At 37.4% G+C, this 23,794-nt stretch overlaps 1 protein-coding gene across 1 annotated transcript in view; it reads right to left on the bottom strand.

The window, feature by feature from the left end:
* Nucleotides 1-23,794, bottom strand: part of FREM3 (FRAS1 related extracellular matrix 3) — a 79,850-nt gene that overhangs the window by 48,755 nt on the left and 7,301 nt on the right. The window lies entirely within an intron of this gene.

Below are 23,794 nucleotides of genomic sequence, written 5' to 3' on the forward strand. Positions count from 1 at the left end.
AGATCAATGGATGCATTCATTCTATCCAATACTCCTGCATACTCCATCCTGAACAAAATATGATTTTAGTTATGCTGTTACATGGTCAGTGCCAAAATGCATTACATTTCACAACTGCCACATTAAGTAGAGAGGGAAGATATATTACCAAGTTTATCATTCTCTGTGCAAAAATAACATCATGACTGACAACACCCATGTTCAATGCACAAAGGATGCAATTATCTTATGCTAATCATAACTCAGAAGTGCAGAGCTTTCATTACAAACGGAAAGCCTCTACGTTTTCCAAAAGGTAACTTTCTACGTGTGCTAACATGAGATAAAACTACCCATCCATAATGCAAATACTAGCTTTAATCATAAATTAAGTTCCTCCCCTGAACCAATGCTCTTTTGCAACATACTTTAATACGCTTGGCATTTCAAGTCCCTGAAGAAGTTGAAGCTTCACAGTGAGACCTTGGAGATGATGTAAATCAAGGATCACTGCAAGAGATTTACGTTACAGTTTGACCTTTAAAGTGTTCCAGCAAGAGGCACCTGACTGATCTGTAGTTTGAATCTGCAGGGTTCATAAGAGTGATGGCTGTCTTGGGAAGTTATGGCCTTCATAATTCCCCAAATTACATCAGCATGTCAAAACTAGGCAACACAGTTGATACTACAGGCAGTCATTAGGGAAGGATTCTTAAAGTGCCATACTAGGTAGAGGCTGAGGCTGAACAAGGGACAGTAACTTTGAGAAGTGAAAGAGCTGTGCCGTCTGGGAATGGTAAGAATATATTAATCATTTCTTACCTGCACTCACAAAGAAATATCATAAGCCTCTATAACATCAGAAAAAGCAGCTGCCTAACTTCAGATGTATTTCTTTCCTAGATAAGGTTAATGTGATTGTTGCTGACCTGTGGAGCCACTTCCTGCATAATAAAGTGAAATACACACTGGGTAAGAAGGGCACAAGCCAGAGTAATGGATAGGAACATGGCTGACCTTGGAAAGTTTGGTCTCATCACTGGTGCCAGGTAAGTTCAAATGACATGTGAGAAGTCAAACATCTTAAGAAGTATTTTCCTGGTCACAGCATTAGAAGTAGAAACTCCTGCACTCTTCCTCCCCATCCCAGCAATGATCAGCCAGCCAGGACAAGGCAGTGCAGGCCCTGCCTTATGAAGAGCACAACATCTCTTCCCTTTGTCTACACAGAAGATGAAGCTAACAAAGGAGAAACTGGGACCACCTTCATCAGGATGAGTGCTATCAATGCAGCAGCTGTGTCCCTCATGAGTTCTGGAGACTCAGAGACTTGCCTCTTGGGACACAACCCCTTTATAACCTTCTTTGGAAGATGCTGCTTTGGAGCAACGTCTGGTCTGCATATCTGCCCATTAAAGTACCTTCACTTAATTTTTTACAGATGAATAACAATACTGAAATGCATTTTCTAGTGTTTCAGAATAGATGACTTCTGAGAACTGATAACAGGCTGAAACAAATGGAAAATATTAGACTCGGATATCAAAGAGGTTAATGCTGAGAAGCTCTGTGCTGATACTGAAAATGAACTTCAAGGAAATTTAGATGAAACCAGGTAACAAGTTTGCAACTTGTCCCTGTTTCAATTTCCGTTTTTCATAATTCAGCTTGAGTTCCAAACATCTGAAACTGAATCCCATAGTATCCCAAAAACATTCTGAGTACTATAGGAGACGCCATGTTGAACAGAACAAATAAATTTGTATTCTGAGACAGGCATATTATATAGAACAGGTTTAGATGTTCTTTTTTCTTCCCCTAACTTCTGGGTAGTGACAGAGAAAGGAATAACCACACTTTCCTGAATGTATCACACATGTAAATGGTATGATCAATGCCCAATAAAAAAGCACATAAAAATACATTCTTAAGTTAATTAGTTCTATGTTATTTATAAATACCTTTTGGATTCAGATTTTGCACTTTGAAACTATACTTCAATTCCTAATTTTCCATCTGTGTATTCAGATGATTCACCAGATGTTAAGGGAATTACAGGGGAATCTCTGCCCCTCTAATTACAAGAGGTTAAATTAGGAGCCATTTCATGCCATTTTGAATGCACATTTAATCCTCATGCTTAAAATTCCCATCACTGACAACACTTAATGGAACAGAAATATTTTCCTTTTAATAATACTTTAAAGAAAATTACCTACTTATGCTGTTAAAGACATTAGAAAGACAAATCACAGGCCTATGTGAAGCCTGAACACAGAGACAGGAACTGAATTTATTTTTGCATTGCTTACTGATACATAACATAGGAAGAAAAGGAATGAGGCAAAGAGGAATTGCTAAAAGACATGTGGAAGAAAAAAAATCTGAGATTTGAAAGAACCAGAGGAGGACAGAAGACTGCCCAAGGCATGTCAGGTCTTCAGGAATAATATTGTGGACCACCAAGTCATCAATTTCAGCAGCACTAGAAAATTACATCCTTTAATTAAGTGTGTCCTGTTCTGGAAGACACTCCTCCTTAAGTGATAGATCTGAGAAATATTTATTCAGTATTTTTGGGGGAACTGAAATCCAATATGACTAAAGATGTCAGGTAAGCAGACAAAAAGAAACTGACTTTATCTTTTGTCCAAGGAGTTGACCTACATCAGCTCTCCTAAAAAAAAAAAAATCTTATCATGCCATCCAGGAAGAACTTAACCTGCTGCCACACATTCACAATATAACATCAGTTGACTGGGGTAACTGTGTTTTGCTTTAGTTTCTATTCAGCTTTTGTTACCGTTTTGAAGCAATGACAAATATGTCAAGTGCCTGATATGCGAAACACTTCCTGATATGTTTTACATATCTCATAACAACAGATTGAATATATCAGAGACTAAAACACGTGCATGCCTGTTTACCCATACATATTCAAGCAAACCCCAAAGAATTATATTCTCTCATGTTATAACAAAACATCTATGGAACACATTAACTCATCAGTGATGGGAAAGGAAGGCAAATGCATAAATTTAATTAAAAAAAAAAAAAGATCATCTAAAGATAGGTTAATTTCAACAGTAAGTCATAAAAGTTCCTAAATGTCTATTAATGTTATCTTTTAAATCTCTCAGGCTAAAATTTTCAAATGAAGATCTAAACAGATTGAGACATGAAGAAATTCTCATCAGTGTCCATAGACAAATTGCAAGAGACAGCCATCCCATAGATTTCTCCTTTCATATAATTTTCCTTTTTTCTCACTCCTGCGCTCTCTCATGTTCTTTTAAATTTTGTCTTATGTCTCAAAGGACAGAGAAAAAGCCTTATAGTAAAAATGAGAAAACTAAGCAAAATGGTGTTCTGATGCAGGTAAGGTATTCTGGATTTGATAAGTTAGAAGAAAATGAAGATTTTGCTTTAAGGCTTTTATTATTCTTGGCAAACCCTTCTAGCACAAGCACTGAACCAACCAATGAAAAGAATAAAACAGACCAGTTGAATTTTCTGTAGGAACCGCCAGATTAGTCAAGCCCATCAAATGAGTGTCATGGGGGGAGACAGGCAGATCAGAGAGCTTCAACACTTGAGCAAGTTATTGCAGTACCATATGAGAGCTGATCTGTAATAACTCTGTGTACATGTTCTGAGACTGCAAAAAATGGCAGGGGCGAGGGATGGCAGGGAGTAGGAATTATCATAGTCCCATTTCCTTGATTTTATATAGGTGTTGAAAGAAACAGATGGAGAGCATATGAATCCATAATACTCTTGAAGCCATGCTTTAAACAAGTGTTAAGTACCATTTTGAGTGGGACTATATTTGTAGAACCCGCATCATTCTTACGTTCTTCAGTAGCCATCAGGAAAATAATCTACTTATGAAGCCTGAAGCTCTAATAATCTCTGTGATAGTTATACAAAAAATACAGAAATTGATCTGACATTTTGCTTGACACAGTAATGCTGTATAAACTGGCAACAACGTATTAACTGGAAAGAACCAACAATGAAATTTTAATCAAGTATTCTGTTTGCTCTCAAAAGTATAAGAAAAATCTTCTGTTATATTCTGTAGTTGCTTTCCCCAATGTTACCCAGATGCAAGAAAGCAGGAATGTATACATATTTTATCTCCTATCATTAAGATACAGAACCAAAAACATGAAGACAAACAAAATGTTTGCATTAAATTCAACTCAGAAAATTTGCTTACCTCCAGCATATGCTATAGTAAAAAATTGCCCCAGAAGACTGAATTAGTCCATGGTGATTTAAATCATATCAAACAAAAAATTCCTTCAGATTTCCTATGAAAAATTAAAAAAGGGGAAAACACAAACATTCTCTAGTACACTATGTTCACATCAACATTAATAATTTTTATAATGAGGTGCCAAGACTCTCTAAAAAAGTACTCTGTGGAAATAAAGTTTAATTTACCTATTAAAAGAAAAATCAAACCACACAACTCAATGATAATAAGTCTTTTGCTGCTACTACTATTTAATCACATTCTTAACGTATGCGGTTTGGTGCTCTTTTTTTGCACACCTTATCCAAGAACATGCCACCATGATAGGTGATGCCTTAGGTTCACCAACCATGCAACTTTCCAGCTGCTTAGCACCATCTGAGCAGCTTTGTGTAGAATGAAGCAGCTTACTGAGGACCTGTGCTGTTGCTCCTGTTTAGAAAAGGTTACAGTCTATGAGGCCTAATCAAAGCTCTCTGGATTTTTTTGAAAGACTTCCATTAACTTCAAAAAGTTTTTATCAGGCTCCTAGACAAGAAGGGACATGAAGACAGAGACAGAAAAAAGCGAAGGATTAAAATAAAATTCTAAATCACATTGTATAGCAAAAACATAGCTTTATCTTTTTTAAAGTATACTTAAAAATTTATGCACATACCATTCATTGGGTTCTTTATCACTAGTTTAAATGAAAAGCAGACTTGTGGGTTGTTCAAAGACAGCAGTTAAATCTATGCAGAGTTGACTGAAAGGGCCATTGGGCTACCATAGGTGATAAATATATTTGCTAAGGAAAGAGGAAAAACTACCTTTTTTTTTTTTTTTAATAGTCTGCTTACAGAAAGTACAAGAGAGATTACCATGGCTTTTGAAGGGCAAGATGTAGGTTTCAGTGCAATTACTATATAAACAAGAAGATAGCAATTTTTTTTTTTTTTTTAAGAATTCATTTTATCCTAAGCTTTAGTCCAGTGAAAAGATACCAGGAAGGAATTATTTAATACACATGATTTTGAAAAGTTAACACAGACTTCTCTATACTCTGTTTTGCATGATTAAAAACAAGTACTCGGCCATGAAATCCTCTATGTACAATGAAATGTGCCTTAAGCCTTGCTAATTTCATGTGCCTTTGTTGTTTAGTCTTTCTATACTGTACTCTTAAGACATTTTTAAATGAATACAATTTCCTTTCCTACTAACATGTCTCTTTACAGGTACATATGCTGGCATTAATGTTTAAATATGGTATTTAACTTTAAACAAGCATGAAACTGTTTTTGACAAATGAAATAGTAGTGTTCAGAAGCAGTTCTCAGTGTGTGCCTTTAAACATGCATAATCGAGTGGTCAGATGAAGACCAATGAAGGCAAAAGTATAGTTGCCCTGCTTGCCCCAACAATTATCTCAGGCACTATGAGAATGGAGCTGTGCAGCAGATCCCAGCTACTCAACAAATTCAGGATTTAACACTATTCACTGTGTTCAGTGCAAACACTCTGGGGGAACTTCAGTTTTATCTGAATCCCTGTATTACATACTGGGACAACCACTGTATTAACAAGAAAATAGTGTGAAAATGTTTGTGCTCTAGGCTGCAAAAATCCCATTTTCTCCTTTTAAATTCCTTCAATATACTCAAATAATGGTGAACATAATTAATAATATAATATTTCACAGTTTAGCTTCCACCATTAAGGTTTTAAAAGCTTTTGGTGGAATATTAAAGATCACACTCCAAAATGAATCTGAACTCAGACATAACTGCACATGTGTGGATCTCCAGCTAAAGCATATAGGAATTTCAAGAAAAGCCAAGAAAGAAAAAATTCAGTACTTTTTCCTAAAAGTCTGTATTACTGTTTGAATCTAGCAAACTTATGGGACTGAAAAGTAATTTCTGAAAAGCCATAATATCGGCCAAAACTTCCTCCCAGCTGACATCTTAAGTACGTCTTGTCGTGACATTGATAACAAATAGGTTCTCCGTGAGAGAATTTTCAGGATTTAGAGAGCCGTGGGTTTAATCTCATTCACACTGGAGCAATACTAGAATTACTTTTTCAGCACCTATCTTTAATTTCTTACAATTCTTGAAATTAACAGTTCAGTCACAGTCAAATCTCATCTAAATCCTAGGCCTCATATACTCTTATTATAAGAAGAAACAATAGTCAGTGGGGTAGTATCAACATGAAATGAGCCTGGGAACTTCTTTCTTTTAGCTGAGGAAGTCTGGAAACCCAAACAAAACATGCCATTTTCTTATTAGATGCATGGCAGGTAAGCAAGTAGCTCTCAAAGCTGGTTCAGCCTCAGAATTGCCAAAGCATCTTTGCTGCTTCATCCAGGCCTTGTAAGATCCCAGACAAAAAAAAGTTCAAATGTAAAGGCAAAACAGAGGGCAGCACCTTCAGAATACTTGCTTTGCATATGGAGCTGCTTCCATACAGTCAGCTTACAGCGTAAGTAGTACTACACCGGGTGTCTGCTGCCACTTCAGATACACATCCTATTTGCTACACACACATAAAGGGTACAGATTTGAACCCTGTGGCTACTGGCTAAAGAAGAATCCTACTCTGCAAGGACAGGAGTTGTACGGAGCAGAAAATAATGAGGCTTTTACAAATACGACCTTCTAGCTCTTAAGAACCAAAGTTCTTAAGTACCAAAAAGGCACAATCAAGGAGATGGCAACTCTGCAAATACCCAGCATGTCTGAGTGGAGACGTGAAGGCAGCAATTTGGAAAACAGCAACACATGAGCTAATGAAAAACAGAGAGCAATCAGTATGAAATAGAAGTTATCAAGTACTGAGTGTCAGGGTTATGCTTATATCCATTCAAAGGAAATGATAGTCTGTAAGTATTATGTCTTTGGTAGCTGTTGTTGTCAGATCAGAACTGGTTAGCAGGTAGAGATCAGCCCCTTCGACCTATTACCTGTTAGAGCCTTCACATCCTATTTTCTTGTCTCTTGTTTGGGGCCTGCCCTGACACTGGGTATTGACAAGGGACAAAAATGAGGAAAAAAAAGTTAACACTTGGAAATCAAAGAATCATTCTTTCCATCCCCAAAGATTCTAAACCTAAATAACAACAACATTTTTTACAGAGAGATGCTTAAATTACTAATGATGGGGAAGGACAGAAACGTTCAGCAGATATTTCTTTTTTTATCAATAGAAAGCAGACTGATAGCCTTGTACTGTATGAGAAGAAGGAACTACTTTCTAAAGCAGCACAGGCCAATTTCTAAACTGCCACTAGAAAGGATTGAACACCGTATTTTTAAAAAACAACAGTCCCATGTACTCTTCGAACACATGTAGTATGTGCCAATAATAAAACAGCTAGCAGTTCCTACTCTCTTTCAGAAAGCACTGTTTCTAAATGGGATTAACAAAGGTGAGTACTCAGTGGGATGCTAATCTGTTCCTTTTGTGACCTAGGAACACAATATCTTTTGTGGTAACACTTGGTGATAACAGATTGTTAAAAAAGTTAAAAAATTGAAGCAAGAACAGGGAAAAATATGCTGAACTAAATGAGCTGCTCCGTAGGCAGAGTCTATTAAAACAAATCCTGTGTTTCAATACTTCCAACTGCAAAGTTTTAGAGATTTTGTTTAGATCTTATCAACATATAAAGTAGATAGTATGTATGGAATCAGGCACCTTGTCCTGGAAAGCCACCTTTCTGAAAAGGATCTATTATGCAAAGCAGAAAAAAACATCAGTAATAAATAACCTTCCACTGCAATACTGGAGCTAGAGAATCCTTTGTTTTACAAAGGGGAGAACAGCAATTAGGAGCTTCAAGGTTATTTTACTTCTCTACATTACTAAGAATCAGAACTCAGCACACAGTTCTGCTTTCTACAGTTAAAAATGGCCTTTGAGAAAGTGGGGTAGACACAGCAAAAGGGATATAAAAATAATTACTGCCTCATTGAAAAAGTATTTCATATTAGGAATGAAGTACATATAGATATCTACATTGTATAAAATAATGCTGTAGTAAGAAACCTGACAGCTCTAGCTGGCAAATAGATTTACATTACAAAGCAGCACCTCGTGCAGAGATACAGGTTTGGATTCTGACTGGGCTTCAAAAGCTCAGACAAAAGAAAACCAAAAGGTACTTTGACTGCAGAGTAGAAATACTATTTCTAGAAGAAAACCAAGAGCGATAAACAACTCTTCAATCTAGCACTTTCATGAGAAGAATTTGTAGCCCACAGGTGAAGCTAGACTACTCAAGCTTTTGTAAGCACACACATTTTCCTCAGTGAAGATGATTAATTACTAGAACATATTAGCATGGAAAGTTACGGCTTTTCCTTTTACTTCTTCATGCTTTTAATCTAAAAATCAAGCTTTAGTTCAAAGAAGAGGCTTCCAGACTCAGCAAAATAACTGAGAGAAATTACCTGGGATACACAGCAGAAGAGAGCAAATGACCTAGCGGTCCCCTTCAGATGAAAACACCTGACTTGAAGAGTTTACAGGAGAAATATCTGGTTTCAATGTACCTTTTTTTTTTTTTAAAAACACCACAGAAGACATCATAGCTGGGAACTAACAGAAGGCTACGAAGTTGGATTGGTAAGGGAAGAAGAGAGCAGTCAAGCAGCTTTAGGAAGTAAAGAATGGAAAGGAAACTGAAAGAAACATGGTTTGGGAAGGAGGGAACATAAAACCTTGTTGCAGTGGTACCTCAGAATGGTAAGGATTAATAATAGAACCCAGCAGAGTCAGGGCACAGAGAGGAAAATGAAACCGAAAATGTTCAAACAGGGATGACCATTAGCCTCTGCGTCTTTTTGACTCTCACTCAGGCCCATCAAGCACCACAAGATGTCAATGATGTTCATATACCTGTCAGGGAGGCAAAATAGACAAACTTCTGAATTAAGATGTTCTTCTGCCCTGCAATGTAGCTATTCTCTTCCAGGCCAGGCATCTCACATTATACAGGGTGTTAAAAGTACACTTGCTAACCGAAGTAGTAAAGAACACTTCATTGTTTTCCTCTCATCTGTATTAACAAATACCATATCCTTTCTCTGTCTCCTCTACTCCAGAATGAACAGTACCAAATCCTTTAATCTTTTCTTACTGGTCAAGTTTTCTAGATCTCTGGTGATTCTTCTTCCCCCAAGGCAGTTTCTCCAGTTTTTGTACATCTCCACAAATTCACACAAACTTTGTACAAGAAGTTTAGTATGGGACTTACTAGCACCAAGTGGAACAGTTATCTCTTGCATCTTAAAACCAATACCGTCATCCAGTTCCTCTATTCTAGTATGATTTTTCTCTATTGCACAGTAAAAAAAAAATTAAAATCTTGCATCAGCAGAAATGGTATCCAACACCACAGAGGGGAGGATTAAAATAAAATAAAATAAAAAAAGAAATCGATAAAGCCTTGTCTTCAGGTGTATAACTATTAATTTGGAAAATCGGCTTTAAAATTGAAAACACTGTAGAGTGCGTATCTTGAAACAGCAATACATGAAGGGATTAATCAAAGCCATGTCAGAAACACTTCAATGTTTTCATCCCACAATTGCTCAGGTTCTCTCCTTTCAGAGGAAACATAATGCCTTTGCAAACAATTGTATCAAAATAAAGCCTTCCCACCTAATGGCTTCTCATTCTTGAGGTCAATACAGGTAAAATGCATCATTCAGTGCTGCGAAGCATGACAGCAAATTAGGGCACACCAAAACCACACTGAATTCAAAAGATTCCTGCAGCGCAAGTTATTTGACAAGCTTTGTTGCATAAGAATTCATACACCTTTGCTGACTAATGTTTTCAAACTTTATTAAAAATTAAAAGTTTTTGTAAACCCCTTAAAAATTCTATTTAACTTGGGACAAGTGTAGCTCTGGGTTTGTTTTAAGGCTGCTTGAAAATGGCTCATTAGTTGGAAATTCTTTGCCTCTTAAATAATACACCTTTTTGTCTGAAAGTGGTGAAATTATATCACTATAACATCTTTTGCAAGGTCTGCAAACTATTTTCAGATTTGCAGATGTGAGGAGGGAGATGCACAAAACCTGCCTACTAATAAGGAGAATTATTTAGCAAGATGGTACACTGACTTGTATATGGTAACACAAAGTTGATTTGTAAAATTGTTAGTAAAATTAGAGGAAACATGATCTACATGTAAGAGTAGACAGTTGTGTTAGATAAATACAGTCATTAACACACACAAACCTCATTAGATATTAAGTTTGACCAGTAACTACGTTCTGCCAGTTTAGGTGATCAAATTCAAACCAAGGATTGCTAACAAGCTGCTGGAATTGCCATATTTCAGTTTGTGTTACAAAAGGAAAAAACAAAACAACATTTAATTTTGCCAAGAGATTAATTTTTCACTTGCACACTGTTCTTTAACAAGAATACCTATTCTTAAGTGACCAGATATCGTAATGTTTCTAGATTTTATAAGCAAGCATGTGACTTACTATAATATTGTATTAGAATCTGTGAGAACTGTGTAGCTCAGAATTACAAAAGCCTGTGTTCTTGTACCTTCTTAGGTGCCAGCTTCAACCAAAACCCTGAGAGGTTATTCAGAATTAAGGAGCCATACTCCTTACCTAGAAAACATTAACAAGCTTAAAGATAAAAGGCTGAGGGTCCTTATGTCAGCCTCAGGGAAGCCTGGATCAGCCCCTAGATCAACTCCCTGTCTGAACAGTCTAAGTATATGGAACGCAAAAGCTAAGAAAAAGGTGGAAAAATCACATACTACCAGAAAACTGCTAGGTTTTCCTTAGGATTTTCACCCAACCACGCCTCCCCCATGCAATTTATTTGCAGTAGCACCAATCAAACATGGGTAAGAAGGCCTCTGAGTGAAATCCCAGGCCAACTAGAATTAATAGCAAAACTCCCGCTAACTTTAGCAGAGTCAGATTTTCACACCACAGACCTGGGACCACATCGAGCAAAACGCACAGAAAAAATTCACACTTCAGATCATATTCTAAATTTTTCTTTCTACAGAACTTTTTTTGGTAGCCAGAAGTACATAATACAATATTTTCTTTAATATTTTATGGATTGCAAATACTCTTTAGTGCATTTTGGTAGGATTCCTTTATACAAAGGGAATTCTAAGTTTTAAAATCTCATTCCACACAAGGTTTGAGAGAAGCCTGAACTAGTCCCACCAAGTTTGTTACAATACAAAAAAATCAGTTTTGCACTTACGAGTTAAAATAGTAACTACAGGGAATTGTGTTAGGTACAATGAATCATGATAGGTATAACCATAGAAACCTCATATATTTTCTATCAAATTTTGTGTTTAAGAACTAACATTATGATTGAAACAATAGAAAAAAGTGTAGCCAGGGGACTAGCTAATAGAGGTAATTACACAAGGGCAGTCAAGTGATTAACTAGTATTTACTCATAAGTTTTGCAGTTCTTTGCTCTTATGACTAGATGTTCCTGTACGCTAGATGAGAACAATATTGATATTGACCACATGGGACTGAAATTGCATTAAACGTCACTAATAATAATTTTTATGCATATCTATATTAATCTGATTAATATGTAATTAGTTACTCCGTATAACCTGTTTGTGCTGAAGCTGTGGCATACACGCTAGGTGGAATTATGCCCCATGCATCCAGCGCTGCAATAAACGAAGCGCCTGCTTCTTAACGTCTCATTGGTGTTAAGGAGTTTTATTCCGGATTTCGGTAACAGTTTTGGCGACCCAGATGGGACCTTGCGAGTGAGACTGGACGAGATTGAGTGTTGATCGAACTCCGGCTGGCACCGAGAAATTCTCGGGGAAAACCATCACCCTCAACTCACAAGGCTCCTCGCAACGTTCCCTGAAAAAGTGTAAGGCACTTCCTTGGAATTTGGATAGCCTGCCCGTAAGGCATGGCAAAAGCTTTGCAGGGTTGTGGCTCAGAGGGTACGCATTTGCATTGGAAGCCTACGCATCTGCCAGTAAGTCATAAGCAAAAGCTATTGGTGGGTTGGACTTTGTGTATTTGGGACAATTGCCATTTGGTATTTGTTTGGTATTTGATATCTGATATTTAGTGTTCAATATTTAGTATTTGATTTTGGTATTTGATAGCTGATATCTGGTATTTGATATTTGGTATTTAATATCTGATATTTGCTATATGTATTAGTATAATGGCATTAGCAAAATCGTTTAAGAGTTAGAGTGCAGGAAATATAAATGCTGATGAAAAGATACCAAAAACATCACCATTGGGATGTTTATTGGCACATTAGGGTGAATTACATGATGATTTACGTAAAAGTCAGATGACTGAACATTGTAAACATTGGTGGCCTTTGTATGTTTTGGAAGATCAGGAAAAATGGCCAACGAATGGAACTTTGAGTTATAATACTATATTGCAGTTAATGTTTTGTAGGAGAGAGGGTAAATGGAATGAAGTACCATATGTAGATTTGTTCTTTTATCCGAGGCAGAGAACGGATTGGCAAAATGAATGTAAGTTAATTAGTCGAGATAATCTGGTGATGGCACTGACTTCAGAAAATAAGAAAACTAAGAGTTGTTGTTCGGCTTGTGATATTGGAAAGAGGTGCATTAGATGTACAGTACCAAGAGAGGATGAAATGGAGTTAGAACTGGAGATAGCCCTGCTGAGGGAGGAACAAGATTCCTCTCCTTCACATGCACGGGAAAGGAGTATTGAATCAGGAAAAACAATGGAGCTGGATAGCAGTAGAATGGGGGAGGAGGTGGATGAAACACCAGAAGAAGTAATTCATACCCCAGTGTCTCAGAGAACTAGACAGCAATCTCAATTGTTAGCCCCCTTGAGACAGGGAGTGGGACAACATGGGCCAGTATATGTAAAAGTGCCATTTTCTATCACTGATTTGATGGCATGAAACAGGCAGCAGGGGTGTATAGAGAAGATCCAGAGAGGGTGGGAAGAGTCGTAGAAACAATTATTAGAACTCAGGACCCCGATTGGAATGATTTACAGGTAATATTGAATAATTTATTTTTAGTACTGAAAACCAGATGGTATTAAAAACTGGAAAAGCACAAGCAGAGGCAGCATATATGAATGAAATGCTCTCTGGAACTTTGGAACAGAGTTTTCCTTCAGGAGAGCCCCAACGGGATCCGAATGACAGAGGAGAAGGTTAACTCGATACCAAAAACGGGTATTGTATGGAGTAAAGCATGCAATGCTAAAAGCTTTGAATTGGTCTACATTATATGAGATAAAGCAAGACAAAAATGAACCTCCCTCTATGTTTTTGGAAAAATTGAAGGAAACTGCTAGAAAATACACTGATTTAAAATTGGAAACAAAGGCAGAACAACAACAATTGGCTTTGATTTTTATGGGACAATCAGCGCCTGATATAAGGTGAAAGCTCCAAAAACTGGAGGGAGAGGACTCAAGAAATTTAAATAAAATGCTAGAAACTGCATGGAAAGTTTATAATAATGGAGAGAAGGAAAAAGAGCAAAGAAAAGAAAAGAAAGAAAATATTAGAGACAGTAGATTAATAGCTGTTTTAACAGGGAATGCAGCTAGAGGAAGAGGATGAGCTAGAGGAAGAGAAGTTTTTAGAAATTTTGGTGACCGGGAACCTAATGCACCTCCAGGGATGAATCAGTGTGCATACTGCAGGGAGGATAGACATTGGAAAAAGGATTGCCCTAAATTGAAAACAAGTCAGCAAGAAGCTGCAAAAATGATGACTCTAGATGAATGAAGGGGACCGGAGGGGAACCCAGCTGAGCCTCTGGTTACAATTAAGCTGGGAAATGATACAGTTGAATTTTTAGTAGATATGGGAGCAGTATATTCTGTTTTGAATACCTATAAAGGGAAATTGGGAAATAAAACAGCTAACATAATAGGAGCAACTGGGAAACAGGAAAATAGACCATTCCTTCAACCCCTAGATTTGAAATTTGGAAATAAGGCAATTACACATTAATTTTTGTATGTGCCAGAATGCCCGATACCCTTGTTGGGTTGACATCTGTTATCCAAATTAAATGCACAGATAGTTTTTGAGGGAGGAGAAATTCTTCTAAAAATACTAGAATCAAAGACAGGAGAAATATTGATGATATAGGAGAAGGTTAGGATTCAGGAGATGCCACAAGAAGCTGATGATGCTGTGATACCTATAGCTTGGAACACAGAGATACCGGGAAAATCTAAGACAGCACATCCTGTAAAGGTAGAACTGAAGGAAAATGTGAAGCCAGTAACACTAAAACAATATCCAATTAAGCCTGAGGCTAGATTGGGATTCAAGAAATTAATTGATAAATTTTTGGAATATGGAATTTTGGAGGAGTGTGAATCTGAATATAATACTCCAATCTTACCAGTGAAAAAACCATCAGGAGAATATAGACTAGTTCAAGATTTAAGGGCTATAAATCAGATGGCGAAAGACATACATCCTGTAGTGGCCAATCCATATACACTCTTAACAGACTTAAGAGAGAATCATCAGTGGTTTACAGTGCTTGACTTGAAAGATGCTTTCTTTTGTATACCCTGGAAGAAAGTAAAAAATTGTTTACTTTCGAGTGGGAAAATCCACAAACAGGACGAAAAACACAATTGACATGGACGAGGTTGCCGCAAGGATTCAAGAATAGTCCAACAATTTTTGGAAGCCAATTAGCAAAAGAACTTGAGATGTGGAAACAAGATGGTCCCAAACCTGGACGTTTACTCCTACAGTATGTAGACAACGTACTGATAGCGACAGAAGAAAGACCAACATGTATAAAGGTGACAATTGATCTTTTAAACTTTTTAGGGCTAAGCAGATACAAAGTCTCTAGAACTAAGGCCCAGATAGCAAAACAGACTGTGATATATCTGGGTTTTGAAATCTCACAAGGGCAAAGACCGTTGGGAACAGACCGCAAAGCAGCAATTTACAGTATCCTGGAGCCAAGAAATACCCATGAACTGAGAACCTTTTAGGGAATGGCTGGGTGATGTCGGCTATGGATAATGAATTATGGTCTGTTAGCTAAACCATTATATGAAACTCTTAGAGGTCCACTATTTGAATGGGGTCCAGATCAGGAGACAGCTTTCCAGAATTTAAAACTGGCTCTGATGTCAGCACCAGCCTTGGGAATTCCGGATTTGACCAAAGACTTCCAGTTATTTGTACACGAGAAACAATATGTTGCACTGGGAGCACTGACCCAGAAGATGGGGAGTTGGAAACGACGGGTTGGATATTTCTCCAAACAACTGGACTTTGTAAGTAAGGGCTGGCCTGCTTGTCTGAGAGCTGTTGCAGCCACTGTGATGATAATACAGGAGGCTTGAAAATTGACCTTGGGAAGGACGATGGTGGTATATGTGCCACATATGGTGATATCAGTGTTGGAGCAAAAGGGGGGCCATTGGCTATACTCGAGCAGAATGATGAAGTACCAGGTAATTTTAATCGAACAAGATGATGTGATTTTGAAAACCACTAACTTCATTAATCCTGCAGTTTTTCTGAGTTCTGTACAGGAAGAAGGACAACCGGAACATGATTGCCTGACTACCATTGAATATGTATATTCCAGTCGAGAGGATTTGAAAGATGTAGCTATAGACAATCCGGAGTGGGAATTGTACACAGATGGTAGCAGTTTCATCGAAAATGGAATCCGTTATGCAGGATATGCAGTAACAACTGAAAAATCAGTTACAGAAGCCGGTGCTTGTCCTGCACAACTTCAGCTCAGAAGGAGGAATTAGTGGCTTTAACAAGAGCTTTGGAACTAAGTGAGGAAAATAAAGTAAATATTTGGACTGATTCGAAATATGCATTTGGTGTGGTACATGTCCATGGGATTTTGTGGAAAGGAAGAGGATTACTGTCCTCTCAGGGGTCCAACATTAAATATAAAGAAGAAATTTTGCACTTATTACAAGCAGTCCAGAAACCAACTGAGGTAGCAATCATGCACTGTAAAGCGCATCGATCAGGAGATACAAAACAGATCATAGGGAATAGACTAGCAGATAAAGCAGCTAAGGAAGCAGCCAGAAGGAATGCCTTACAAATGGCATTAATTCCAACAAAAACTATTGCATTACCAAGGGAAAAACCTAAATATTCAGAGGAAGATGAGAAATTAGGGAGGTTATTAAATGCAAGGAAAAATCAGGCAGGATGGTGGGTGACATCAAAAGGTCAAGTAGTAGTCCCACCACTTGTAATGAGAGAAATAATACAGACAAAACATAAGAAATATCATTGGGGAGCAGAAGCATTAATAACTCTCCTAAGGAGACAAGTAGTATCAATAAAAATGCTAGAAATAGCTAAAATGACAACTGCAAAATGTGAGATATGTTTGAAAAACAATCCAGTTGTAAAGAAAAAGGTCCAGATGAGAACACTGAAAACAGGAATGGAACAAGGAGATTATTGGCAAATAGATTTTTCAGAGCTACGTCGACAGAATGGGTATTAATACATTCTGGTAGGGGTTGGTACTTTTACAGGATGGCTGGAAGCCTTTCCCTGTCAGACCAATCAAGCAAAGGAGGTCATTAAATGGCTATTACAAGAAGTTATCTCGAGATTTGGGGTACCTATTAGAATCTCTTCTGATAGAGGTTCCCATTTTGTTGCAGAAGTAGTGCAGGGCCTTAGTAAAATTTGGGGAATTACTTGGGACTTACATACACCTTGGAGGCCACAATCTAGTGGAAAAGTAGAAAGAATGAATCAGACATTAAAAAGACAAATTAGTAAAATATGTCAGGAAACTAATTTGAAATGGCCTCAGGCACTCCCACTGTCCCTTTTACGAACTGGGGTTCAACCAAAGAGTGGGACATTAATCAGTCCTCATGAGCTACTATATGGAAAACCTTTTGAATCTCCTGAACCAAATTTGAGAATACATTTAAAAGGAAAACAAGATGTATATAAGTATCTGCTTTCTTTAGGAAAAACTTTAACTGTGCTTCGGAGTGTGGTTGTTTGGAACAGGCCTCTATGTTTGGAAAATCCAGTACATGATTTCCAACCAGGCGATTATGTCTATGTGAAGACATGGACTTCTGAACCTCTTCAGGAATGCTGGAAAGGACCCTTTCAAATATTGCTGACTACTTTCACTGCTGTCAAGATCACTGAATTAGATGCATGGATCCACCATACTTGGGTGAAGAAAGCTCCACCATCCTGGTAAGTTGTATACAGAGATTCTAGAACTTCAAAACTGACTTTGAAGCATGTCTAATTTTGTATATTGTTTTGGAATCTGGGGAAAATGGATTTTGATTTGGAGAATAATGTTGGTGGGAGCTTGGTCTGAGGTTGTGACTGAATGACAGGTAACTGTAAACTATGGAGGTACTTTGGGATTGGAATGTAATTTTACTCAGATTCCAGAATTTGATCCTGACAAATTAGAAATGAGTTGGATGAGAGGCAAGAAGAAATGTGAGTTTCTATCAAGGCAAATTGAGCTGAAGAAAAAGACAAGAAATAAGAGAAGTTGAACAATTAATTTATCTCTCAAAGAAAACCCAGGAAGAAAATTTGATGGTAACACTGATTAAGGGATTTGCTAATTTCCAGAATGTGACACAAATTACTGCCTGTTTACCAATACCAAGGGCAGTTGGTTAATCCATTCCATGGGGAATTTTGACAATAAATTTGACTAATTTAGAATATAGAAATATGACTACCCACTGTGAACAAAGGCCAGTAGTTGGATGGCAAGAACAATTGACAAATATTAAGAAGCAATGGAAGTCTCCAGGGAGCAGGGCAGATTGCGAAAAATTATTAAATTCTGTTTTTACTAAAATTGGGAGATTTCATAATGTAGGATACTGTACTTACAATGAACAAGTTAAGAGAAATGTAACTAGAATGATCATGGAATGGAAATGTGGTAAGACTAATCAGACTATACCAGAAAGGGCAGTTAGTTGGGATTCAGTATAGTCTTATGACCGTACTGCCTCAATTCCAATATATGGCCAAAGCTCCTTGGTATTTTACTTGGGATGGATCAATTTTTACAGCTTGGCCATCAGTAAACGACAGAGGGACCACATTACGAGAAAAGGAAAATTTAGTATCTTGGTGGAAATGTGAGAAAATATACAATTGCAGTACTAAAGACACGGCAATTCAAAGAATTCCCTCTTTAGTTGCAGCCTTGAAGTATGGTTGCTTGTGTAGAAGGACTTAAAAACGATCTCCAATTGACTGAAACATTTAAACCTAAAAGAAGAACAATATTTAGTTGCAGAAAAACTACCACTCAGAGTCCAGGACACTTAGTTTGGGCAATGAGTGACGGAACCTGGACAACCCATCTGCCTCTTGATGGGAAGGTAAAACAAATCACTTTGAGAATGCCAACATTATGCCCAATTTGGAAAAAGTCTCCTTTTAAAGGACCTTTAGAAAATCTGAAATTGGAACGGGTGAAGAGGTCAGAAATAGATGATGAATGGAATGAACCCTCTACCGGAGTTAGAATCAGTTGGGCCCTAGAATCTTTACTAACCGCTTTGGCAATATACAGGAATCGAGACTGGCTGTACCGATTAACAGGACAGGTAGAAAAACTGGCCGATGTGACTGGAAAATGATTTAGAGATTTAAACATACAATTACAGGCCACTTCCAAAATGACCCTGCAAAATGGTATGGCTTTAGATATGCTTTTACTCAAAGAACACAGAGTATGTGGATATTTGAAAGACAAAGTGGACCACTGTTGTATACACATTCCGAATGTAACTCAGGATGTAGAACATGATTTGGAATTATTGGGAAAAATTGAGAAAGACACACAAGAATTGCAACAAGATATTCAAGAAAGTTGGATAGACAAGGTTTTTAAAGGACTAGGCTGGAACCTGAGTTCTTGGATTAAATCATTGATTAATATAGCATTAACTTTGTTAATAATCTTTTTTATGATTATCTTGATCTATTAGTTTCTAAAGAAACAAATCAATCGTAAGACTTCTTTTAATCACATGAGTATCCAAGCTGTGGCAAGACAACAAAATGGACAATCAATCCCAGAGTTTCTTCCAGCTTATAGTGAATAATTAGTAAAATTATAGTGAAAGTACTGAAATGATTTTCAAAACTTTCAAAGTGGGGAAATGTTACAATACAAAAAATCAGTTTTGCACTTACGAGTTAAAATTGTAACTATAGGGAATTGTGTTAGGTACAATGAATCGTGACAGGTATAACCATAGAAACCTCATATATTTTCTATCAAATTTTGTGTTTAAGAACTAACATTATGATTGAAACAATAGACAAAAGTGTAGCCAGGGGACTAGCTAATAGAGGTAATTACACAAGGGCAGTCAAGTGATTAACTAGTATTTACTCATAAGTTTTGCAGTTCTTTGCTCTTACGACTAGATTCCTGTACGCTAGATGAGAACAATGTTGACATTGACCACATGGGACTGAAATTGCGTTAAGCTTCAAGATCAAAGAAAAAGGACAAGAACAAGGACTTAAAGGACAGCCAACATAATCTCAAATGGGTCAGTGGTCGTAAAAGTAGCCCTTTGACTCAAATGAATTCATCATTATGCATGATCGGATGCAGGCAGTACTATGATAATCACTAATAATATTTTTTATGCATATGTATATTAATCTGATTAATATGTAATTAGTTATTCCATATAACCTGTTTGTACTGAAGCTGTGGCATGCACGCTAGGTGGAATTATCCCCTGTGCATCCAGCGCTGCAATAAACGAAGTGCCTGCTTCTTAACATCACATTGGTGTTAAGGAGTTTTATTCCAGATTTCGGTAACAAGTTCACATCAGCAGAACATTGTAGCTTTCAGTATCAGCAAGCTCTCATTACTCTTTTGGCAGCAGTAATTGAAAACAAGATCTAGAGGGCAGCAATGACAGGAGTGTCAAAAGGTTAAGTGTACTAAAAAACTACAGAATAAAAAAGGTGAACTCTATAGGTAAATGAGTTACTCATACAAAATATAACTGGACATAAACCAGGTGGAGAGGCATTGGACTAACCAAGTCAAACTAAACTGATCTTTGCATAAAAATCACCAAGGAAAAATAACAAATGCTTCCCAAATCAAATACAGCAAAGGCAAAAGTAACCACTCTACTTTTACTGCATGTCATTGCTCCACTACCAATGTTTGAACAAACTTGGCATTATGCTATCTGTACACTCACCCCAGGAATAAATCATTAAAACGAGCTGAACCTTACCTACTTTGTATTCAATTTGTACCAATACTTGTTTTGTGAAATGAAATGCATGCTCAACACTGAACACTCACGAATCAGAGCTGCCAGTATGCACCACAATTAGTAGGTTAAAATTCTAGTACTTCTGCCCAAATCTTCAGTTTAATGGCAGGAATGGGAACAGTTTCCTCAAGTTAGAGGGATCAACTTTTCTGAAAGCTGTCAGCCATTCTCTCTCACATGTCACTGATAAAGGTTTCCCAGCAGCTCTCTTAAATCGCAGAACAAGTAGTTATCCAGATAAAGAACCTAAAGGAATCTTTCCTATCCTCAGGTTAGACAAAATGCTGTTATTCAAAAGGTATACTCTCCCGTTAAAGGGTGAAACTTCTGTCTGGAAGAACCTGATTGTGTTTGTGCAAGGGAAGCTACAAGACAGAGAAAAATGCAGGCATTTTCTCCTCATATTCGATACACACACACACACATTTCATTGCTCAGTTTCCTTTGTACTGATGCAATGTTATATGCTTTTAAGAGGACTTCAGAAGCTAGAACGTAAAAACACAGAAAATAGCAGGCTCTTTCTTGAGCGTTGCTGAAGCAGTTATAAACTGCACTGAAGCAGTGTACATTCTCTCCTCCCGCTGGGCCTTTAGGTATTTTTTCCTGAGTTGTACAACAGCTATTAGAGTTGTGCCTTCCTTCAGGCACTCCCTTGGGAGGTAAATGCCCCTGAGGGAATATTTTTTATGTATTTCTAAGCACCAAAGCCATCAAAAGACTAATCCAGATAGAACTTCTTTTAAAAGCATTTCCTTGTGCTATAGTAGTAATGACAGCATTGACTTTTCAACCTTCTTTCCCCCACCAAACAAGTTTTAAGTGAATTTCCAGATGCTACATGCTCCTGTAGCCATGTACTCTCCCTGTAGTTGTGCCAGTCACATCAGTAGACAGCAACCCTTCAGTCAGTACATACTTCTATTATAAGCATAGCTGCACACAGCTTTTGCCACAGCTTTTCTTCCTCTGTTTGTTGATATCTGGAACAGACAGATGATGAAGGAATCTAGCTGAAAGAATCACTCCATTTAGCAGAGGCTGAAAGTGCTGTTAATGAAAACATCCAGTAACTGACTCCCTTTGTGTCCCTGGGTGTATACAGAATAAGAATTACCATCTGTTCAGTCATGTCATTCCTTTTTCCCCATTGTTTCTCATCATTATTATATTACCCCACTTAGTCATGCCACAAAGACTTGTATATTGATCAAGTGACAGCAAAATAAGATGTCTGGAAGAAACACAGGTAGCAGTTCACAGCACATTCTACTGTGTGCTAAGTGAAATGTAAGCAAAAATAGACAAAGAATGCATCTCCGATCTTTCTTAAATTAATAGCCCCATTTGATTTTAATTGCATCAGTTGCGCACACTTCAAAAAGAGCTAGAAAATAACCGGCTTGTGAAATCTAGCTTGTTTTTTCCATCCCCTTCAGCTGGCCAATGTGCAACCTTTTTCTTTCAGCATAACCAGAGGAAGCACAAAACAAAAGCCATTTTCAGCCTGTCATAGCTTTGTCCCCCAGTGACTCTACTGGCTCCTAAAAGAGAAGATCTTTCCAGCTGTAAAGTTGCCAAGGATACGAAGTACCAGCCATGGGGAATGGGTTGGTGCATTCTTTGCCTATGAAACAGGTCTTCCAGGTTCCTGAAGCCTGGTGTAACAGCAGCTGAATGAAATTATTTGCTTACCTAAACCTTAACTAGAAAGGAAATAATTTCCTTCAAGCTATGAATACTGTGCACGTTCCCAGCTGCCTACTATTCCATCTTCATCTATAAACATGAGAAAATTTTCCCTGACAGAATCACAATGAACCAGAGGTGTGGTTGATCTAATATTGATAATGTTTTTAATGTCCCTTAAGGTACATAATCTTTCAGATACGAGCAAAGTAACAATACCAAATGACTGGTTCCAAATGTTCAATTACTCCTTGGACAACTGAAAATAAACAAGTCACATTTCATTGTTTTGCTGATACCTTCAGTGCATTGCCCAAAACCAGGAAGTGTTGCCCTACAGATGGGATAAAGAAAACACTGGAAGTCATATCCAAGGTGCTCACATTCATCTTCAAGCCATAAAACGAACGGGTTCATCTCAGCTAATCAAAATGTCTCAGCTAACAAAAGCACGAGATGGTTCTTAACCCATAACAGAATGCTTATTTCTCAGGCACATACTTATCTCTGGCTGGATTGGTTTATAGCAAATGGTGGACATAAAACTACAATCATTTATACTGCTACGAGAACAGAAACAGACCAATTATAGATAGAACGTAGTAACTGGTTTCCAAGAGATCAAGATAGACATTTTCTGGTTTGCAATAATCAGAATAGGAAGCCTTAGCAAACTCAGAGGAGCTATTGCTTTTCAGTGACTATCCTCATAAGTATCAGTGCAGATTTCTTTTTAACGAGTCTGCCAATTTTGGACAAAATATTTTAACGGTGTTTCAGATTTGTCTTGAGGCCCGTTAGGAAATACTCACAAATTTAACTTTCTGTCAAATGCTGTGTTAGAATGCTATTCTGACACATTCTATGCACTTAGGATTACATCAAACTAGTCAGGAAGTTTACAGAGATTATTGTGAAGGCAGATCCTTACACAGAAGTTATTTAACTGAATTGCAAATTTATTTTATGAATCTTCTTGTCTACCTTTAATTAAAAGGAACTTGTATAAAATTCTGATGAATTCTCAGTGAACTTAATTCGTATGGATGATTAGGGAAAAATATTGCAGCATACAGAAAAAAACAATACACAAACAGAACAAAACAGATTTTAAAGTAAGAGTCATTAAAGGAATATGTAAAAAATGCAACATACACATATCAGTTGATAGAAATAATCACTGGTCCGCTGAAGCCTTTGAAACAATCACAATCTATGCAAAAGAAGGATATCTTTCTGTATAAATAAGAGCAAAATGGACTTAACCAGCCTATCTTAGCATTTCACCAGACACTCAGCCATGATCTAGATCAACTGAACTCTCCTTATTTAAGAAAGGTTAGCATTAATTTTCTCTTTTGATTCAGTAGTTGGCCATGATTCCAAACCCATCAAGGCTCCACCTTGCACGGTTGAATTTTTGTAACATGCACAGCTGACCATGAGGGATTAGCTGTCACTGCCAACAGTCCTCCCTCTATAAAGGCCACTGAACAAACAGTATTATGACAACAGTATATCCCAC

The sequence above is a fragment of the Harpia harpyja genome, chromosome 2, assembly GCF_026419915.1.
Source record: "Harpia harpyja isolate bHarHar1 chromosome 2, bHarHar1 primary haplotype, whole genome shotgun sequence".
Classification (NCBI taxonomy): domain Eukaryota; kingdom Metazoa; phylum Chordata; class Aves; order Accipitriformes; family Accipitridae; genus Harpia; species Harpia harpyja.